Below are 18653 nucleotides of genomic sequence, written 5' to 3'. Positions count from 1 at the left end.
TTCTATATAGGACGCCCGTATGCGATTCTCAAAAGTCGCTTAGGCGGTTGCTGAGACCAGATGTTCTATACAGAATCAGGCCCTTTGAGAGAAGACATGAAATCACAGAGAATGCTAAATTCAGTATTTGCTTTGAAATAAACAGGAGCAATAACAACTTTAAAAGTATAACTTCCCCTGGGACAAATCCAAGGAATATAAATGTTTAAAACTTTTACTTACTATAAATGAGTCTTATTTCTGGATCCCCATCATTTTTCCTGTCAGTTCAGACCATTTTTGTTTCTTAATCTATCATATTCTTGCCATTTACCTTCTTCCTGTGTTTTGTCCTGACAGTTTGCACCACTTTTAAAACTGAATTTATCATGTTCTTGCAGTCTTCTGCCCTCTCTCTTGTCAGCTTGTGTATGTTTAAACGTTTGCAATCCATCATATTCTATTACACAAAGTTTCATATTAGCATTTTGCATCAATTTTACTTTTTAATCTCCTCCCATGTAAACTACTTATGCTGCTCTTATCTATGAGGCACTCTTAATGTGAGTTCTCAATTCAAACTTGGAACTCAAAGCAGTAGTTTTGGGGAATACATAGCATGAAAAGTGAGGATAGTAGTTGGAAAGGTTTGTGATGTCAGGTAAAACAGAGGAGGACAGGAAAGGAAGGAAGCTTTGGTATTGGGTTGCATATGGCACTTTATATGTTTTTCTACCCCAAAGTGAAGAATCTCAACTGAGCATAACTGAATGGCTAACTTGGTCTATATCAGGGATCTCAAAGTCCCTCTTTGAGGACCACAATCCAGTCGGGTTTTCAGGATTTCCCCAATGAATATGCATTGAAAGCAATGCATGCACTGATGCTGATTCATTGGGGAAATCCTGAAAACCCAACTGGATTGCAGCCCTCAAGGAGGGACTTTGAGACCCTTGGTCTATATGAATGTAATTCTACAAAGAGGGTATCAACTTTTAGACACCAAGAACATGTATAAATTACTAGAAACAAGGCTTATGCACAATTCTAGAAAAGGCACCCAAAGATAGGTAATGGGCACATTGAACAGATCACACTTTAGAGAATAGAAGCTTAGCATAGATCTTGTGCCTAACTATGGGCATAGCTAGGGGTACCAGATATCCAGGAAAATCCAGACATGTCCGGGTTTTGGAAAGCCCCCGATAAGCTCTGGCCACAACTGGAGGGCCTCTGAGCTTGCGCAAATGATGTCACACACATCCACACATGCTCCAGACCCTCCAGGCACGGCTGGAGCTCATCCGGCTTTGGGGGGGGGGGGAGGTTTGAGCTGGAGGTGGAACTGGATGGGGCTGGAGGCAGAACTGGGTGGGGCTGGTAAAACTGGATGGGGCTGGGGCAGAATGGAGTGGGGCTGGAGGTGGAATGGACGGTGAAAAAATATGGTAACCCTAGGCATAGAACTTATGCCTGCTGAACCCTGTGTAAATGCTGACATGAAACAAAGGACGGTTGGGTTCATAAATGACCCTATTCTATTACTTTGCGTCTATTTTCTATGAATGCCCCTGAGCCGCCCATGTTCCTCCCATGGACACACCTCCTTTTGAGATGCGCATTCTAAAATGTAGGCTCATATTTTATAGATTCACACATAAAACCCAATGACTGCCAACTAACACCAGTTATTGATTGCTAACAGCTCATTAACTGATTCATTTACATGCTGATTTGGGATCAGCGGCCAAATTTGCACACCCAGCTTTGTGTGGGGTCTTAGGCATCTGAGCCAATCAGGGACTCCCTTAGGTTCTCTCTGTATCCTAGATATAAGGGGGAGGAGTCTTAGCCTTAGCTCCTCCATCTTGTATCAAGGTATGGAAAACTTTTCATATGCTGACAAGTTAAAAATGCTGGGGCTCTTCTCCCTGGAAAAGCGGAGACTTAGAGGAGACATGATAGAAACCTTCAAAATCCTGAGGGGCATAGAGAAAGTGGACAGGGACAGATTTTTCAGACTGTGGGGAACCACAAATACAAGGGGTCACTCGGAGAAATTGAGAGGGGACAGGTTTACAACAAATGCTAGGAAGTTCTTTTTTACCCAGAGGGTGGTGGACACATGGAACGCGCTTCCGGAGGTTGTGATAGCCCAGAGCACATTGAAGGGTTTCAAGGAAGGTTTAGATAAGTTCCTAAAAGATAAGGGGATTGAGGGTTACAGATAAAAAGAAGAGGTAGGTTACAGAAATGGACAGGAACCACATCACAGGTCATAGAAGCGGACCGCTGGGCGCGATGGACCTCTGGTCTGACCCAGTGGTGGCAACTTCTTATCTTCTTATGTTCTTATACAGAGGGAACCTAAGGCAGTCCTTGATTGGCTCAAATGCCTAAGACCCTGCCCAAGGGGAAGGGCCTAAGGCCTGCAGACAGCGGAGGAGCAGAAGGGACTCTTGCTCCCGACTAAAGGTAACAGCGAAGAGGAGCGGGGCCGAGGAGGACCGAGAGGGGAGTGGGACCTCCAGTGGCAGGAGGGAATGGGCATCCTTCCTGCCATATTTAAGATCGTTGGTGTCAGCAGCTCGGGCGTCTGGTGGGAGGAGGGAGTGGACATCATTCCTGTCATTTTTTTTTGGTTCAGGGAGGGGGGTTGTCATGGGTCGTTGGGGAGGACTTTTCATTTTTTTTTTTTTATTGGGCAGATATAAAAATCTATGCCATAAAAAAAGAGAACCCCCCCCAAAAAAAAAAATGGCAGAAGCCCTGACAGCAGTAACAGGAGGCTGCTTCTCCTGACACTTCTGTCAGGGCCCTGCACATGTCTCAATTGTTCACTGAGCGATTGAGTCGGTGGGTTTGCATGCAAATGATTTGCACCTCCATGCACAGCATTTGCATGCAAACGTAATAGTGAATCAATCGCTGTTTGAAAATCAGCCAACAGCGATTGAGTCGCTATTGTTAGTGAATCTAGCCCTAATACCTCTTTTGTATATAACCAAATGTAGAAACTTTCTGCTATAAGAAGGAATTGATAGATCTCATATGCCCGTGAAGCAGGCACAAACCAAAACATAGCTACGTTGGGCAGATGACTTATGTATCAGCAAATAAATATTATTAAAGACTTGTACCATACTGCTTTGTTTGAGCAATGCCTAAGGACTCCTTCTAGAATCCAGCAATCAGGCACCCTAGATTCTACCACTAGGTGTCATTATTGCATGATAACTAGAAATTTCAAGACAATCCCAAAAACCAAGAATAGAAACCCCATGAAAAACAACACAAGAATAAAAAAGTGGGGATGGAATAGCTCACATCAACTGGGAATGAGTGCACAATAATGAATTTTGAAAATAAAGAGATTAGTACATGTATTATCTATAAATAAAAACACAATTAAATAATAAAGAGCATTACAGCAAAAAATATGAAAACATGTTGATAAACGTATTAACCCTTTCACAAGAAAAATCTAAAAGATGTCATATAAAACAGGAACAGTACTGCTTTGGTTCAAATAAGGTGTGCCATAAAAAATGGAGGAAAAAGCCTCAGACTAAAGCCCTCCCACCTCTGCAAAGGTGGTTAAAGATGGTTGGGTGGTAACCTTACTGGCAAAAAACCTCCAATGCACTCCCAAAGTGTAAAAACCTTAAGCAGGGCTGTCTGTGCTAGATGATAGAAGAAAGAAACTTTCAACTTATCTTCTGTTGATCAGTACACTGACGGTGGCCAGCGTTTCACGAGTCTGTTGCCTCAGGAAGTAACGAATATGATCAAGCTGAAGCCAGAATAAAGAACTTATATAATTAAACTGGACTTTTGCACAACTTCTAAAAATTGAATAAAGCCATCATAAGAACATAAGAAGTTGCCTCCGCTGATGCAGACCAGAGGTCCATCTCACCCAGCGGTCTGCTCCCGCTGCGGCCCTTCAGGCCTATTGCCTGTGCAGTGATCCCTGACTATTTCTATAACTTACCTCTTACTCCTATCCCTATAACCTGCCTCTACTCCTATCTGTACCCCTCAATCCCTTTGTCCTCTAGGAACCTATCCAAACCTTCTTTGAAGCCCTGTAACGTGTTTCTGCCTATCACAGCCTCCGGAAGTGCGTTCCATGTATCCACCACCCTCTGGGTGAAGAAGAACTTCCTGGCGTTTGTCCTAAACCTGTCCCCTTTCAATTTCTCCGAGTGCCCCCTTGTACTTGTGGTTCCCCATAATTTGAAAAATCTGTCCCTGTCTACTTTTTCTATGCACTTCAGGATCTTGAAGGTTTCTATCATATCACCTCTAAGTCACCTCTAAGTCACCGCTTCTCCAGGGAGAACAGCCCCAGCTCCTTCAGTCTGTCAGTATACGAGAGGTTTTCCATTCCCTTAATTAGCTTAGTTGCTCTTCTCTGGACTCCCTCTAGCACTGCCATGTCCCTCCTGAGGTACGGCGACCAGTACTGGATGCAGTATTCCAGATGTGGGCGCACCATTGCACGATACAGTGGCAGGATGACTTCCTTCGTTCTGGTCGTGATACCCTTTTTGATGATACCCAACATTTTGTTTGCTTTCCTTGAGGCTGTGGTGCACTGCGCCGAAGATTTCAATGTCGTGTCTACCATCACTCCCAGATCTCTTTCTAGGTTTCTCACCCCTAGCGATGATCCCCCCATTTTGTAAGTGAACATCGGGTTCTTTTTCCCTACATGCATGACCTTGCATTTCCCTATGTTGAAGCTCATTTGACACTTTTTGGCCCACTCCTCCAGTGTCGTTAGATCCTTTTGGAGATCTTCGCAGTCTTCCTTGGTTTTAACCCTGCTATATAGTTTGGTGTCATCCACAAATTTAATGAGCTCACATTTTGTTCCCACCTCCAGGTCGTCGATAAATATATTGAACAGGAGCGGTCCCAGCACCGACCCCTGTGGAACTCCGCTCGTGACCCGTTGCCAGTCTGAGTAATGGCCCTTTACCCCGACCCTCTGTTTCCTGTCTGCCAGCCAGTTTTTGATCCATTGGTAAACCTCCCCTTGGACCCCATGGTTCCATAGCTTCTTAAGCAGTCTTTTGTGAGGTACCTTTTCGAAGGCTTTTTGGAAGTCAAGGTAAATGATGTCTATGGAATCCCCTTTATCCACCTGGCTGTTTACCCCCTCAAAGAAGCACAATAAGTTTGTGAGGCATGACCTACCCTTGCAGAAGCCATGCTGACTTGATTTTAACAGCCCATTGTTTTCGACATGCTCACAGATGCTGTCCTTACCTTTAACTTACCTTACATACCTTTAACTGGGACGCCAAAACGCATCTGCTGTATCAAAAGATGGTTGTCTCCGTGCTGTTTATGTTTTATATGACATCTTTTAGATTTTTCTTATGAAAGTGTATTTGGAATATATTTGAGCTTTTCACAAATCCAAGTTTTTCTAGCTAGATAAACATATTAACAACATCAAGATACGCACTTTGAAAATAACCTTCTTAAACAAGTAAATAAACATATATTTTGGACAATAATTTGTATGTAAACATACTTAAATTAAAAATATGCAATCACTTAAAGTTTCAAGTTTCAAGTTTACTGAAGTTTTTTATACCACTCATTCAGATTTCTGAGCAGTTTACAATAAAAATACAGTTTGTGACAAAAATAGGGTTTGCATTTGACAATTAAAATCTACGAGACATACTCAGACAAAGACAGGCAGGAACAAATGGAAAAAGGGGTAGGAACTACAATATTTTGAGAGTACAATTAGGGAGAGAATGACAGGGAAGGGAAAGATGATGCCATCTGCTGTCAGCGTCTATTTAGCCCTTATAAGGGGGGATAGGTAATCTAAATATTTTAAACAAGCCAAAGAATACAAAACGCATTGTCAATAAGGATAATGGAATATATTCTAATCAACCTCAAAAAATAACCACCTCCCCCTTACAAATCCACTAAAAGCAGTTTTTAGCACTGGTTAGTGCACTGAATACTCTGTGCTGCTCCCAACACTCATATAGTTCCTATGGGAGCAGCGTGGAGCATTCAGCGTGCTGGCCGGTGCTAAAACCCGCTTTTGCGGTTTTGTTAAAAAAAAAAAAAAGGTGGGGGGAGTGTGTATAATTGCTGTCATTTCAAAAACAATAAAGACTACAACTAAAATTATTTTACACCGAGGAAATAACCTTAATTAAAAGTAAACATAGAAATAAAGACATTTGCACTGCTCAAGTCCACAAAATAATTAGGTGACTCCCCCTCCCCCCTTGATTTATGACTGTAGGGGAAACTCGAGCTAGAAATCAAACACAGGTTTTGACACACAGGAAATGCACCATTATCCCTGGACCACAAAGCTGGCCCCTTTCCCATTCCTTTCTGTGTCCAAAGAAAATCTTTAACAAATGTTTTATAGATAACAAAGAGATAGTGCATCATATCAGAATGAAATCATGCAAAAATAAGAGAAGGTGTAGCAGCACAAAACACAAGGTACTAAGAGTGCCTTTTAAATTCACTTTCTGGTATTGAACCAGCAGTAATGATAGCTAAGTGATGTGTCATATTGTAGATAAGTGTGTAACACCCCTGGTGATCCCAATTACAGCATTTGCAAAAACGTGCTAGGTTTAGCCTGCCAAACAATAATGTAAAGGTCAAACATACAGCTTAAACTATGCAATATCCAAAGAAAATAATTGCAGAGGTATCCACTCAGAAGAAAAAATCAAAGCAATTTATACAGGTGCATGCCATACAGCAAAGTTTTTCTATTCCCTTTTTTTCTACTAGTTTAGACTTTAATTGCTATTTCAACAGCCTTCCTTGTTATTTTCAGCACTGAAAAATATAGTAAATATTGAAAAGCAAATGAAATTTCACCATATTCTGTAAGAAACATATAATGAAACTCATGGTTGATTTACTAGCAGGTCTGATATTTTAATGTTGGAACTATGACACACTAGTGAAATCTTTAAGGTAGGATTTCTCAATCTAGACTTTGGGACAAAGATAGTCGGATTTTCAGAATATCTGCAATGAATTTTCTTGAGAAAAAAATTCCATACAATGGAGGCAGTGCATGCAAATTTAGCTCATGCATATTGGCTTGGTATATCCTGAGGATTAAGTTGGGAATTCATTTCAAAGTAATTATCTTACTAGCATTTTCATTGTCAAAGAAACTGGGGGGTCCTTGTACTAAGGCGCGTTAACTGATTTAGCGCATGCTAAAGATTAGTGCACGCTAAATGCTAATGCACTGATTATATTCTGTGGGCATGTTAGCATTTAGCACGCACTAATCTTTAGCATGTGCTAAATCGGTTAACGTGCCTTAGTAAAAGGACCCCTAGATCTAAGTATAAGCTTTACCCAAAACTCAGAAGGTCATATCTTATTAAGGGATCTATTTATTAAACCATGCTAGGTGTTTAGTGTAACACAGACATTAATACTGCTTAGAACATGGTGCTATATTAACAATTAATGCAACATAGAAATAGTAATGCTGATATATTCCAAGAGCTGTAAATGGTTTACAATATACAGTACTTGTCTAAAAGACCAAAGCAGCATCATGACAATACAACATGATAAAAGTCTAAAATATAAAATCATGAAACATACTTTTTTAAAAAAGTCAAGTTTTAGGTAATTTATGAAAACATATATTTAATATTGTCTGAGCCTCAATTCTACAGGGAGAGAATTCCACAATTGTGAAGCAATGTCTATAAATACTTTCATATGAAATTATGACAATTGAATTGAATGGCGCGGACTGGTCTACAGAGTATCCAAGCAGTAGTAGTAGAATTTGTGAAAGAAATGATAAATCTAATTTATTATAATGCAGTCATCTACCTGGTCATATCTGAGATCACAGACAGAGAAAATTAGCCAGATAGATTGGACTCATTCCATATAAAAATTTTAAAAACAAAACATAAAATTTTAAACTCAAAATGAGCTCTAGTAGGTAGCTAATGTAAGAATATCAGCAATAGGCTTGCAGAAGTATGAGTTCTGTATTATCCCTAAATGTAGAACATTACAGTAATATCCCCCCCACACACACACACACATTAAAAAAGCAGAAAAATCAAAGCACAAGCTAATTTCTGCAAACCATCCAAAGAAAAATAAAAATGAGTCTGATGGAGAAAATACAACTTGGTAAAGGACACAGATATAATGCAATGTATCTAAGACTCTCCAAAAACAAAAGATGCTGTGCATACAGATGTTTCTGATGCAAGCTTTATTGGTGATTCAATAAAGCTTGTATCAGGAACATCTGTATCCACAGCATCTTTTGTTTTTGGATTGCCTTCTCCCTGTGGATACCCTTGGGTCAACTCTTCTGGCTGGCGATGTATCTAAGACTCACCACTTAAAATTAAATCTAACAATGCCAAGCTTTGAACAGCAGTCTGTAATGTTATCATATTTTCATCTAGCTCTAATTTCACAAGTGGAACAGAGTTGTTTCTATCACCTACCCAAAGTATTGAAGATTTTTCCACATTAAGGGCCCCTTTTATCAAGCTGTGCTAGAGGTTTTTAATGTGAGCCGCTGCGGTAAATACTCTGACACTCATAAAATTCTTATGAACATTGGAACACTTAACTCACTGTCCCATGCTAAAAACTTCTAGCACAGCTTGATAAAATGGGGGGGGGGGGGGGAGTGATAGATTGTATGAAACCCTGCCACTTTCCTTGCTTGACACTGCTGTTCAGACTCAGAATAAACCTCAGGAAAACCCAGCACTTCCCCTCCTGGTTAAATTCTCTCACAACCACAGCAGCACTGAGAAAGAGGTTTCCTCAGGAACGGGGGGGGGGGGGGAGGGGAGAAATTAAGGAAACCAGGAAGTGACTCAAGGCAACTTAAAAGGCCGAGCCAGACCCAGGAGGAGAGGTGTGCTAGAGGGAACCTAGGAGCTGGAGAAGCTGCTTGGAAGGGCTTGGCACTGACAGAGTTTGTAGGAGGTAAGACACTACAGCATTTAAAAACCTGCTTTTGTTCAGTGCCTGCTAAGACCTGGGACCAAATACTGCCTAACTGTTTCCTGCACCTAAAATAAAGACTATTTGGGGCGTGTCAAGCCCTATGGAGAATGGGACTTGTGATTGGGAAAAGAGTGGGGAAAAGCCTACTTGTTTTCTTGGAAGGACACAAACTTATAGGAGCCTGTGAAGAAACAGGCTCGGCACAACTGTTTAATTAAAGAGTTGGGGTTTTTTTTTCTTGAATGTCTATCTGTGCAACCCTTCTCCGGAACACACTGCTCACCTCTATCACAGGGGGTAAGTTTTAACCTATACACTAGCATCCACTGAGATATCTTAGAAAAGCAATCATTGACAAAGTACAATGTATCAGCAATTGAAGAAGTTATAGGAAAAATAATTTGATCATCTGAAAATTAAAAAAAGATAACTTTAGAGATTGAAGCAGGATTCCCAATGAACTGCTACGATTCTTTAAGCAATTCTGCAGCTGATTTACTACAATAAATTTAGCCAGAAATGAGACGCTTACAGCCAGCCTATAGCTAGTAAACGATCACAAGATATACCCCCTCTTACAAACCTGTAGTAGCGGCTGCCGTGTGGCAAATGCTCCAAAGCCCATTAAATCCCTATGGGATTTTGAGCGTTTACTGCAGCAGCAGCTGCAACCATAACTTTGTATAAGGAGCCCATGGTGTTGTTTTTTTAACAGGTGAATTAAAATAATCGCACTAATTTTTTTGTGGAAACATAGGACCTCTTTTACTAAGCCATGGTAGAAATTTCTACTGTGGCCTGGAGCACTAAATGCTCTGATGGTGCTCCGACACTCATAGGAATTCTTTGACCACTGGAACATTCAATGCTCTGGGCCGTGGTAGAAACCTCTACCATGGCTTAGTAAAAAGGGGAGGAGGGGGAATACCTAATTCAAATGTTCAATTTTAAAAAAGTTATCCAAACATATGCCTCTAAAGAGAGATGTTTGAACAATACAGTTGGGCAGGGATCAATGTCACAAGAAACCCTTGCTAAAATATTTTTTTTAAAAAAACAAGGATTCTACTGTAATTGTTCTAACTTAGGGGTCCTTTTATTAAGGTTCGCTAACCGATTTAGCGCATGCTAAATGTTAAGGCGCCCATAGAATATAATGGATGTTTTAGCATTTAGCGCACACTAATCTTTAAGCCTTCTTATTCCAGAACTTCTTTTCAAATGAAAGAGATTCGACTCATGATTATTTACATCACGTAGGTATTTAAACGTCTCTCAAGAATCCAAATCGCAATAACAAGATATAAATACAATCAGCAAAAAAATTGTTATTAGTCTAGTGGTGGAGATACCCCATGAAAGTACATTTATAATAGGTGGAGAAAAAGCCTTAACTTATCAACAATATACGGACGGCAACCCAATGAGTTCTTAAGCCAGTCCTGCTCTGTATCATAGGCAAATAAACTCCACACGTTTCAAATGTAACTTTTCAAAACGGGACCAAAGCCACCACTGTGCACAGGGAGCCAGAAAAAGAACAAAACAGTTCACTTATCTTCTGCCGATGGCAACAACAGCAGCGAGTAGATCTTCCTGCTATAGCACTTCTCACGCTGAAAAAAGATAAGGAACTGGATGTCACCAACAAGGCTCTTGTTTCGCCAAACAACGGCTGCGTCAGGGCAATCACATTCTCTCCTGCTCCGTCCACACCCGGCTCAGAATGGCGCTGGAATTTATACTTCCGGGTTCATAGGGGTCACTGTCAAAAAACTTTATTTACTGAAACAAACAATCTCACCATTCTACTTTCTGATTAAGTCCATTAGCCCAGATAGTTTTCAAAAAGTGGTGGCTTTGGTCCCGTTTTGAAAAGTTACATTTTGAAACGTGTGGAGTTTTTTTGCCTATGATACAAAGCAGGACTGGCTTAAGAACTCATTGGGTTGCCGTCTGTATATTGTTGATAAGTTGAGGCTTTTTCTCCACCTTTTATAAATGTACTTTCATGGAGTATCTCCACAAATTTTTTGCTGATTGTATTTAAACGTCTCTATCATATCTCCCCTCTCCCGCCTTTCCTCCAAAGTATACAGATTGAGATCTTTAAGTTTGTCACCATACTCCTTATGACAAAGACCACACACCATTTTAGTATTCTTCTTCTGGATCGACTTCATCCTTTTTATATCTTTTTGAATGTGTGGCCTCCAGAATTGTACACAATATTCTAAATGAGGTCTCACCAAAGTCTTATACAAGGGCATCAATACCTCCTTTTTCTTACTGGCCATATCTCTCCCTTTGCAACGTAGCATCCTTCTAGCTTTCGCCGTCACCTTTTCAACCAGTTTGGCCACCTTAAGATCATCACATCTTTCGTCGAAGGCACATCTTGCGTCAACTAGAGATTGTGCATTCTTTTATTTAGTTCCACGGTTATGGAATAACCTGCCCATAAGAATCCTATATAAATTTTAAAAGACGTTTAAAAGCACGTTTTTTTCAATTGGCTTTCCCAAATTAGAACGGAGTTAGGTACTGTGATCTGTGCTTATATAATGGTTGATTTTGTAATGGAGAATTTTTAGCTGTCTGTATATATTACGGTTCATTGAGATTTGAACGTTTACTGTTTTGTCATTATCATGGTTTTTATGGAGATGTAGTTTGTTATAATATTTATGATGAAAAAAAAATTAACTTTTGTTCTTAATCTTTCCTTTTCTATTTTTAATGGAGTCCTTTTCTTGATGAATGTGATTTATGCATCGCAAACCGCTTGGATCCTTTTAGGCCATTATGCGGTATATAAAGTTTTTAATAAACATAAACATCACATACAATCACACCCCAAGTCCCACTCTTCTGTCATGCACATAAGTTCTTCACCCCCTAAACTGTACCATTCCCTCGGGTTTTTGCAGCCCATATGCATGACCTTGCCTCAGATATTTAATGTCTGGTTATGTTCAGGCACTGGCATTGAATATCTGGGCATATGCAGGCATGCTAGGTCATTGGCACTTATTTGAGTCATGGCTGATATTCAGCGGGTCAGGATAAGATACTTTTCTGACCTGGCTGAATAATATCCAGAATCAAGAAAAGGGACCCGAGACATGAGCAGCATTAAAGCTGCCAGTACATTCAGCTGGACTAACATGACACCACATTACTATATACAGGTTCCAGAAGATAATAGGCTGGATGTGCAATGATGGATAGAAAATTGTATTAGGAATGATGTTTGCAAGAACTGGGACATTGAGATTTCCCACAAAATCTGCTCTTTGGAAATATGACTAGACAGGCTGTCTATACAAACTGCTATCCTTAATCATTCCAGCTTCTCATAGAATTTCTGTCCTCTGAGTGTTTTAGCCCACTGGTAGGTTTTCACCAATATTAGCTATGACTTAATTCTACCCCCCCCCCACCCCCTTAAGGAACTGTCCAGTAGGGACAAGTCATTGCATCATATTGCCAAATGAAAATAAGAAGATAAATCAGCACAGAATGAAAACGCCCTTAGCGCTATTCTATAAATTGCACTTAAATTTAGGTACAGTTTATAGAACACGCAAACAGGAAAGCTAGGGACCTCCCTCCCCTTCAAAATCACTGAGCTCTCTCCAAGTTTTCCACAAACATCTGAAAACCTGGCTTTTCTCAAAAATGTAAGTCTCTCTCCAACTTTGGTATCCCAAGTCCTCAAAAACTCTTCTTATCTGGCATCCCAAATCCTCTAATTACTCTTCATGCTTCGACCCCTAACCCGTTATTGTAGTTCCTTCCTATTTCATCTCCTGTAAACCGTGCCGAGCTCTACGAACATGGAGAAGATGCGGTATACAAACCTAAGGATTAGATTAGATTAGATAGTGGTTGGCCACATGACTAAAATTTAGGTGCAACCATTTACAGCAACTAAAACCTGGGGTGAATGTTCATGCCTAAATTCTGCTCGAACTGGGCGGTTTATATAACAGTGCATATCAATTTTAGGAATGCCCATGACTCGCTCATGCTCCCCATGGCCACACCTCCCTTTGAGAGCCGCATACTAGAATTTATGTGCACTACTTTATAAAATATTCTTGGAATGTTATCCTTCTTAACTTTCTGCTATAAGAAGGAATTGATAGATCTCATATGCCCGTGAAGCAGGCACAAACCAAAACACAGCTATGTTGGGCAGGTGACTTATGTATCAGCAAATAAATATTATTAAAGACTTGTACCATACTACTTTGTTTTCTTCTTTTTTTCCAATTCATTCTTCTGAGAAACAGTTCTCTGCCTTGAGCAATGCCTAAGGACTCCTTCTAGAATCCAGCAATCAGGCACCCTAGATTCTACCACTAGGTGTCATTATTGCATAATAACTAGAAATTCTAATTAATGCTGTTTATTATACATTGCTTCTTCTTGGCCAATTATTGGTGCCAATTGGCTTTTTAAACATTTAAGTTGCATGTGCAATTTAGCTGCACAGCCAAATTTGCATGTACAACTTTAGTCACCATATACAGAATACGGTTGGGGGGAGGGGTGTTCATTTGCAGAAAATAGTGTGTGCTTTTTCAAAAAAGCTTGTACTGTGTGCAAAGACGGTGCACTCTTTCAAAAAAGTGCATATTCCTATCCCAATAGGGCATTCATTCAAATCATCGTACATGCACAAACTACTGGAAATGTGTGCACGTAGGTCTGAAAGAATGTACTCTCTTTGCACACAGTGGACATTCTTTTGAAAGAGCATATACTCAATGACTTTGCTCCTGTGATAACAAAATGACCAAATGAAAATGAATAAAACAAAAATTCACAAAAGCGACAAAAGAAACAGCACAAAACAAAGATCTTCTGGCTGCCCATCTTTACTGTAGAGATTTCCCTTGTTCCTCTGACTTTCACTTTGTTGTCTTTGATCCAAAATGAGACCTTTCCTTAATACATTGTTATTATGCCTGATGAATCTTTCTGTAGATAATACATAGAAAATATAAACAATAATTTCCTCTCCAATGAGACTTCCCAAGTCCCATGAGTTACAAAAATCTTTGTAGTATAAGCTGATTTAGTCTTTTTTTTTCCTCCTGAGGGTAATGCATTACAAATTAATGAACTGTTAAGTGTTCTTCCCTGCCTGGAGTCTAGCTGTATTTGCCTATGTACTCTTAGCATTGCCACTTCTCTCCAATGTCTGTTCATTTCCTTGATTTCCTGATTTGGAAATAAATGTCAGTTAATTGACATCATGGTTTGCACTAAGTACAATAGGCTTTGAGGGGGCAGTTCTCAAATAACTGATACATGTCTCAGGTATCTGAAGTCACATCTATGATATAAAGCATCTCCAGCTGAATCTTATCTAGTGGCATAGCAAAGTTAGGACCCTGAGGCTTCCCATGAAATCCCAAATTAAAATTATTTGAGGAAGACAAAGTGCCTGATTGAGAGGATCAGAACTGGAAAGAGCTCCTTTAGAGGAAACGTTATAGGGAGTTTGTGGTGCAGTGGTTAGAGCTGTGGTCTCAGCACCCTGAAGTTGTGGGTTCAAATCCCAAGCTGCTCCTTGTGACCCTGGGCAAGTCACCCATTGCCCCAGGTATATTAGAGAGAGTGTGAGCCCCCTGGGACAAGTAGGGAAAAATGTTTGAGTACATGAATGCAAACTACTTAGGCTATAAGTAAATAATAGCAAAAAACCCTGATCCTATCTTATTGACAAAAGGGTCTGAACAGAACTATGGCTTGCCTTGTTATTTCTGGTTATTTTTCCCATATAATATATACTTCTACAGTAGTGAGTACTGATATTTGATTATCCCGACTCCTGACTTTAAAGAATACTAGCTTCCTTCATTGTAAAGCCTTGTTTGTAAACTTTCAATGGTTTTAAACCACTTTATATCTATGAAAACCAGCAAGATGAATAACTGAAAGATGTTGCTGATTATTTGCCCTTGAACAGCAGTTTAACAGGTTGGCCAATCCTCTGGAGAAGAATTAAAACTGTACCAAGGAAGATAAAAGAGGCCGTATAATGGTCCATAGCCTCCATTTTCAACTAAACTGAATGTTTGATTGGCCTGGCTATAATGTTCATTAGTTGTAAATTGCAATTTACTGCTGAGCCTAAAGTTTTTTTTTTATAATAAATTCAGAAAGGAATTGAATGTTAACCTGAAAAACTTAATTCTGCAGAAATCTAAATAATATTCTGGGGGTTCTGAAAGCTACAAGGAATAACAGACATATTGATTTCCAATTTTTAGGCTTCTGCTTTCCAGCTGTCAAAAAGCATGTATTTCAGCGCTCCTTATAGAATCTTATGTCCTTGAGTCTGTGATATGCCACTACTGTCTTCCATTGTCATTTAAAAATCAAACTAGCTCTTTCCCAATACATATTTTTAATCATTTTCCATATCTAATCAGTAATTGATTTAGGTTTTTTTTCCCCCCATCTCAGGACGCTGCTGGTATTGTTACACCGCCCCCCTTCTCTGACCCACAGGAAGGTCAGACACCAGAGAAATTAGACCAACTCAAAACAGCATGAAAGTAATAATTTAAAATGTATTAAATTATACATCAGGGGCTTGGAATTGAAATTAAGCATTCTGCATTTCATGGCACTATCACCTATTAATAATTTCTACTTTGTCCAATAGGTCTCCTTTTCATTACAATAGGACAGAGATCCTTTGAATGTGCTACAGACAACCTTGGCCTCAAATCTTAGCAGAAACCCCAAGAAATTCAGATGAAATACATTCCTTTATTCATCAAGTAATTTTTTCAAATTATGATTGTAGTTTACATGTATTTACCATGATCAATCCATTGAATAATCCCTATGATCATACGATAGTCTTTTTCTTAAAATCTACATTGAGCATAGAAATACTACTACTAATATTTATCACTTATATATAGGGTTACCAGACGTCCAGATTTACCCAGACATGTTCTCATGTTCTGGGGGTCCGGACAGCTTTTCAAAACCCAGCACTTTGTCCGGGATTTGAAAAGCCTCCTCAAATCGCGTCGGGCAGGGAGGAAATCTACGAATGTGCAGATGCCACCATGTGATGATGTCATGTGCACGCACACTTGCGCGTGACAACATCATGTGGCATCCATGCACGGATTTCCTCCCTGCTCACCAAGAATGGGCAGCGGGCAGCAGGCGGCAGGGCCGGGGCGGGATTAGAGGATTACAGGGCGGGGATGGATGCAACTGGGCGGGGCTGGGGGCGGATCTAGGGAGTCTGGATTTTCTGATTGGAAAATCTGGCAACTCTACTTATATAGCACTGAAAGGCATATGCAGCGCTGTACATTTGAACATTTAATGGATGGTCCCTGCTTGGAACAGCTTACAGTCTAACTTGGATAGACAGATATGACATATAGGGTTAGGGATGCAGAACCCAAGGTGACACGACTTGAAAGCAGTCTCAAAGAGATGGGCTTTTAACTGGGCCTTGAATACTGCCAGAGATGGGGCCCGCTGCAGGGATTTGGGCAGCTTGTTCCAAGCAAATGGCACAACTAGGTAGAAGGGACATTGGCAGAGGAGGAGAAGTGCACAGATAGGAGGGACTTACCAGCTGAGCGGATCACACGGAGGTGAGGGGACATAGGGGGAGATAAAAGAGATAGTGAGGGGCAGATGAGTTAATGTATTTGTAGATCAGTATCAAAAGTTTGAATTGCATTCAGAAACAGATGGAAAGGCAATGAAGTGACTGTAGGAGAGGGGTAACGTGAGTATAGCAGCTCTCACAGAATATGAGTCATGCAGCCAAATTCTGGATGGATTGGAGGGGAGTGAGATAGCTAAATGGGAGGCCTGAGAGTAGCAAGTTGCAGTAGTTTAAACACGAGGTGATGAGGGCATGGATAAGGGTTTTGTTAGTGTGCTCAGGAAGGATTGGATTTTGGTAATATTATAGAGGATAAGTGGCAGATTTTAGTGATATGTTGTATCTGGGCAGTGAAGGAGATGACACTTGAAATTGCAAGTAGACAAAACAGGGAGGATGAGAGTTGTTGTCCACAGAGACAGAGTTGTACACAATATTCTAAATGAGGTCTCACCAGAGTCTTATACAGGGGCATCAATACCTTCTTTTTCCTACTGGCTATACTTCTCCCTATTCACCCTAGCATCCTTCTAGCTTTCGCCGTCACCTTTTCAACCTGTATGGCCACCTTTGAGTTGTTTGTATAAATTAGTGCTGATAATTAGCTTTTTGGCAAGCAATTATTAGCATTAATTGGATTGAATTTAATTTATGCATGTACATTTAGGCATGGGATCCATGCCTAAATTTCTTACATGGTGCCAAAAAAGGGTAGCAGAAATGGAAGGCCATGGGTAGATTGGGGATGTTTCCATGAAGTTACAGGGAAATACTTTTAAAACCAATTGGAGGAAATTTATTTTCACTCAGAAAATGTGTTGCCAGAGGATGTGGTAAAAGCGGATAGTGTAGCTGGTTTTAAGAAAGGTTTGGACAAGTTCCTGGAGGAAATGCCCATAGTCTGTTTTTGAGAAAGACACGGGGGAAGACACTGCTTGCCCTGCATCGGTAGCATGGAATATTGCTACAGCTTGGGTTTTGACCAGGTACTAGTGACCTGGATTGGCCACCATGGGAATGGGCTACTGGGCTTGATGGACCATTGGTCTGACCCAGTGCGGCTATTCTTATGTTCTTAAGGTGCATCCATAGGCATAAGAATTTGCACCACATTTCCATTGGCGGAAATGGACTCTCCTGAAATTAGGTGTGGCTCTTGGCAATAAGCACTATTTGATAAAATGCACAACTTTAGGTGTTGTTTATAGAATACTAATAAGGCAAGTGTTTTTTGTGCCTATTTTTTTAGGGGCAACATATAGAATTCAGTCCAATATGATCAAATTTAAATAATTCAACTTTCAATTCAATCACAGATGTTCAACAAAATAAATCTAAATATAATGTGATGTGAACAGTGGCATAGTAAGAGAGGGGGCGAGGGGGACGGTCCGCCCTGGGCACTATGTTGGTGGGGGCGCCGGTACCCTTCCTCCTCTCTGCCCCCCCCACCTCTTCCCATTCCTTCCCTCCACATGTGTGCCCTTTCCCTTCCCCCATACCTCTTGTTGAAGTTGTTGTTCATGGTAGTCAACATGTTCTTCGTGACCCCGTCGGCTATCCTGCTGATGTCATTTCTGGGTGCCATGCATAGGAAGTTACAAGTGACATCAGAAAGAGAGCCAATGGGTTCACGAGGAGTACATTGTTGACCACTGCAAGCAACAAACTCAACTAGAGGTACGGGGAAGGGAACCGGAGGGGGGGGGGGGGAGAGAGGGTGTGTGCACAGCAGGCCAGATCTGTGAAGGAGTGTGGGGATGGAGATGAGGGTAGGTTAGGGATGCCTATCACCCTCACTACGCCGTTGGTTGTGAAGTGCTCAGACCCTCCACCTAAGTGCTTTAGTTTTCAAAAGCAAAGGTTACTGTCAGGACCATCACTGCACTGTCACGGCCCCACACCGCCATAATAACCACATTCTTGAGCCGGTGGGGGTAAAACAGTCGGCGGTTTGTTAGCCCTTCTTGTAATATGAGCTGAG

The sequence above is a fragment of the Geotrypetes seraphini genome, chromosome 5, assembly GCF_902459505.1.
Source record: "Geotrypetes seraphini chromosome 5, aGeoSer1.1, whole genome shotgun sequence".
Classification (NCBI taxonomy): Eukaryota; Metazoa; Chordata; class Amphibia; order Gymnophiona; family Dermophiidae; genus Geotrypetes; species Geotrypetes seraphini.
This window is presented reverse-complemented; position numbering follows the sequence as displayed.